The sequence below is a fragment of the Nicotiana tabacum genome, unplaced genomic scaffold (assembly GCF_000715075.1).
Source record: "Nicotiana tabacum cultivar K326 unplaced genomic scaffold, ASM71507v2 Un00162, whole genome shotgun sequence".
Lineage (NCBI taxonomy): Eukaryota > Viridiplantae > Streptophyta > Magnoliopsida > Solanales > Solanaceae > Nicotiana > Nicotiana tabacum.
In genome coordinates this window covers 18,184-23,295 of record NW_027438400.1, presented here as the reverse complement: position 1 = coordinate 23,295, position 5,112 = coordinate 18,184, and the positions used below count along the sequence as shown (strand labels likewise).

General features: G+C 33.4%; 1 long non-coding RNA gene across 3 annotated transcripts; it reads right to left on the bottom strand.

The window, feature by feature from the left end:
• Window positions 1–804: 804 nt before the first annotated feature.
• LOC142179013 (uncharacterized) lies at window positions 805–4,066 on the bottom strand. Of its 3 annotated transcripts, none has more exons than XR_012707169.1 (3): window positions 3,968–4,066; window positions 1,220–2,495; window positions 805–1,054 (listed from the first exon to the last, which is right to left on the bottom strand). It is a non-coding gene; the product is annotated as an uncharacterized LOC142179013 (long non-coding RNA). The 3 variants fall into 3 exon arrangements; XR_012707168.1 differs by having other exon boundaries at window positions 1,225–2,495; XR_012707167.1 differs by having other exon boundaries at window positions 805–2,495.
• Window positions 4,067–5,112: the final 1,046 nt, after the last annotated feature.

Here is a 5,112-nt window from a genome sequence, read left to right as displayed (position 1 = left end):
GCATATCCAATCTGTGGTCGCATATGCGACCATATATCCTATCCGGAGCTTCTTTTTTTGGGGTTTTATAACCCGATCCAACTTCGATTCATAGCTCTTGAAGCTCATTTTGGAGCAAAAATCTGATATTTTTAGAGAGAAGGGAGAGTATTCTAAAGAGAGGAAGAAGCTCATGTACTTTGTTCATCAAGATCTTGTTCAAGCTTTGAAATCCAACAAGAAAATATCACAAGATATTCACCTAAAATGTAAGGTTCTAACCCCTAATCTTCAATTTCGAGTTTGGGTAAAGATGGGCGATTAAGAGTATGATTCTTGGGTGTAGGAGTATTATTTATACGTATCAATAAGGTTTATTGAAAGAGTGTCTTGTTCAAATGGGTAAAGATTGGGTTGAAAATGGTATAAATCTTCAAAGATTTTAATTGAAGATTTGAGTGTGATCAACCCTGATCGTTTCACACCCAGTACTATTTGTATTTGTGGCTCAATTAGTCTTATCCCAACTGGAGATCTTTGCTTAGGTGACCTTTTCTATGTCTTGAATGTCTTTCTGCTTTTTGAAGAATTTGTCTGTCAGAGAGAATCACAACTGGTAAGTGTCTTTTGCATGATGTGCACACTTCATAGTTCTTGTTCAGTATTACAGAGAGCCCGAGCCCCTGATTAACGCACATTCAAAAGGATGGCTTGTTCGAAAGAGTTTCATATTGGATTCAACACTACATACGATATTCCGTTCCGGCCCTCACTAACTCTTTGCTTGAATTAAGCTCGCACGTCAGGAGTGTGTTAAAATTATAATTAAATAAGTAAATATATACTCTTTATAATATTTTAAACTTCTACGTAGATGAGATGAATTCATGAGTACTTAACAATACAAAAACATACTTGGGAAAGCCAGTGGACACTGTAAGAGGAGTGAACAAAGTGCAGACTCTTGGAAGGGAAAAGTCTATTATAGAGTGAACCAGCAATTCCCGCAACAAAGCAATTAGGATCAAATATCCATCATCTCCCATATTCTGTCTCCTCAAATCTTCATGGAATTCTGGCAACGATCAGAAAATGGTATTAAAATCATTAGCAGGAAGATTATTCAAGAAAATTTGAAATTCCGGCGATTGTTGTTGTTGGCCGTTGCTTTTGCATTCTTCGCGAATAGCGCTAATAAGTTGTGTGACCACCAAAAGAGTATTAGGTCCAGAGGAACAACCTAACTCCGCAATACAAATGGTTTCTGGGGAAAGGCTGCGGTAGAGTGCAGATATGGCTTCCTCTAATATTGGCTTTGTCATGAGAATCACCTTTTGCTGTAAATATAAGGAAATGAGTTTACTTTTATATGCACTAACTGTATAAAAGAATTTAGATGTGTATTTTCTACGAAACATACAGAATATTTATATATACAAAAAATATATATTTTTCGGGTATTATTTTGAGAGTGGCTATACAGTGTCAACTTTTCATTATTTGACCTTTTTCAACACAATTTCGAATTTTTTTTTTCAAGTTTCAACAAAATTTATGTCCAAATACCCAGCCTATATCTATCCCACCGTATCGCATGGCTCCAAAAGAATTGAAAGAATAGCTTGAGGAGTTACTAGACAAGGGGTTCGTCAGACCGAGTGTATCGCCTTGGGGTGCACTGGTATTATTTGTGAAGAAGAAGGATATAACAATGCGGATGTGTATTGATTATCGCCAATTGAACAAAGTCACTATTAAGAACAAGTACCCATTGTCGCGTATTGATGATCTATTTGACTAGTTGTAGGGTGATTGTGCACCAATTGTAAATAGTTATACACATACTATATATGGATTATACATATATATTAAGTATCGCCGGATTTTTTTTTAAATTTAAGTAATTTGATGGACGACTATTTAGGTTAAACAAGGGAGTAACTAAGGGTAGGGTTCGAGGACATGAACTAATTGCCCTAGTTTGTTTTGATCAGGGAGACAACGACAGTTCTGAACATAGTCTTCTCTTTTGCTATGCCATCGACAAAGATCTTTCTGCACTTGAGGAACTCATGATATATAAGGAACATTTATATAAATAGCTGGCTTTATTCACTGTTTATTCTTTTTAGCTGGCATATACATATCTTTATGCACTGATATATGAATTATACATATATATTATATATCGCCAACTATTTTTAATTTAAACGGCTGGATAGACGGCTATTTAGGTTATATAAGGGAATAATTAAGGGTAGGTTGGAGGGGATGAACTAATTGCCCTAGTTTGTTTTGGTCAAGGAGACAACAACATTTGTGCACGTAGTCTTCTCTTTTGCTCTCATGCACTGTGTCACATTGTATTCATCAGAAGAATCCATATGGATTTCTGAAGTTTTCAAGACATCAATGGTGAAAGATCCCTCCTTTTCAATTATAAACTTCACTTCTGCAGGAGATGGACAGTATATAGGAGTGTTGAATGCAACCACTTTCTCTTCTTGTATTGATCCCTGCATTCATTATTTTGCTTATGAATATCAATAATATCAACAACAACAACATATCCAGTACGCAAGGGAATTAAGGAAGGGTAATATGAACATAGACTTTATCCCTACCTTGTGCATGTAGAGAGGTTGTTTCCGTAGACATAAAAATAACATATTGATAATTTAAGAAGAATTAACCCAAATAGCCGTTCACCCAACTGCTTAAACTAAAATAGCAAGTGAAGGTATATTATATGCATAATTTGTGTATTATATATGTATGATTGTGTATAATCAATATATAACATATGTATTTAGCTAGACAAAGTAAAAAATAAATATGACCGGCTATTTATGTAAAGATCCTTTGATTTAATGATAATTTAGGTTTCATTTGTTTTTCTTAAATTTAAGATGTGTGAATTTGATTTCATGTCTTTGTTGTAAAAGTTATATGATTTATTAAGATAATTTAAAAGCTAGTGGCAACAGAATTGGTGGTGGTGGTCTTCTATATAGGGTTGTTGTGCATCGACGAAGGTTGGTAGTGGTAATTTTCCGCTAGAGGTTGCTGTTGGTGGTTAATTGTTAGTAATAGATAGAGTAGCGGTTAAGAGTCACATTTACAACAATGTTTAAAATTATTAACTTTCCACTTTATATTTTACCGTTTCTAATGACATGCCTTTATATCTATATTATTGATTTCAAAAAAAGAATATTATAAAAAGAAACAAATACTATAGGATTATGATTTTATATAAATTTTCAAGTTCTTTTTCTTCAAGTTTGCTCAGAAAATTATTTTGTACCGCAAAATAAGAAAAATTGCATCATCATCTCCTAGAATCCATATGCAAATTGCTCACATACTCCAGGGTTTGAGTAACGCTGTTGAGGTCCAGGGTTTGAGTAACGCTGTCACCCATTATATAAAAAAACTACATGCTGGGATCATCAAAAAGCTCGCTCGTTCAAAAGAGCTTCATATTGGATTCAACACTACATACAATATTCCATTCTGGTCCTCACTAGCTCTTTGCTTGAATTAAGCTCCCACGTCAGGAGTGTATTAAAAATATAATTAAATAAATAAATATACTCTTTTTAATATTTTAAACTTGTAGATGAGATGAATTCATTACTACTTAACAATACAAAAACATACTTTGGAAAGCCAGTGGAGACTGTAAGAGGAGTGAACAAAGTGCAGACTCTTGGAAGGGAAAATTTTCCAATACAATTTCAAAAACTTTTTTTTCAAGTTTCAACAAAATTTATGTCCAAACGCTAGTTAAGTAAAAGGAAATAAGTCTAAGCTTTATGTACCGATAAGATAAGAAATACTATCAGATCACTTAAATGATAACTATACGTTTTACACTGTACCTTTTACACTATCAGTATATATAAGTAAAATTCATAAGAACTTGTTATTTATAATTGTTGCGAGTTTATAACTCCATTAGGAATAAAAAGGTGTTTGATGATACCTGGAGCTTAGAGTTTTTTGCATAGCTTGTGTCTCCAATTCCTCCATTCATGTGAAGTATTTTAGCAACTTTCATCTCTCCTTCTCTTGCTAATTGGATATTTTTGTGTTAAATTAGGTATTTATAGATGGGTGAAACCAAATTTATCCTTTGAATTTCCATCATTGTCCTCGCGAGCCAACTGAGAAAATATTGTACACTATGGGTGTGTTTGGTATGAAATATTTTTTAATTTTTTCATATTTTATTGATTTAGATATTTTGGAAAATATTTTCCTCGTGAACTCATTTTTCTCCAATTGGAGAAAAATGTTCTCCCTATCAAGAGAAGGGAAAATATTTTTCAAACAAGAAAAATAAGTAATAAAATCACTCATTCTCCAGGAAAGACATATAAAGATCAAGGACTAGAATCGTTAAGGGTAACTAGCCTATTTTCCTATTTGTGTACCTTAATTATAAGTATTATGACTTGATCAAACCTATTAAAACTAGTAGAAATGACACTAGATAGCCACTTTAAAAGGCTGCTATTTAGGAATTAGCAAGTATATCCTGAATTTCAGTTTTTCAGTTTAATTTTTCGAGACAAAAATATCTCCAATTGTCTAAAAGTTAAGATTTTTAGATGAAAATTTTAGGACAAAATAAGCCATGCGATCGCGGCCTCTTTCTTCGCGATCGCTAGCCCTCCTTCTTCACGATCGCGGTTAACAAAGCTTGGCATAAATATAACCCCCATCCCTCCCCCACCCCCCACACAGACAAAGAGGGGGGAGGGGGGAGATTTTTATCATATATTTAGAAAATCATGATTTTTCAATGACTCATCGAGAAAAATCATATCACGTTTTTTAGTGTCATCACATCTTGGCTTGTACCATCACGTATTGGGTCCATGAATTGAATTTGGATAATATTTAATTTTATCGGGTGTTTATACTATATTAATAAATATATCACAGGTATTTGTAAATAAAATTTTCTCACTCGGTTATGGTTAAGAAATCATAGCACGTTTGTTTTAGTGTCATCACATCTTGGCTTGTACCATCACGTATTGGGTCCATGAATTGAATTTGGATAATATTTAATTTTATCGGGTGTTTATACTATATCAATAAATATATCACAGGTATTTGTAA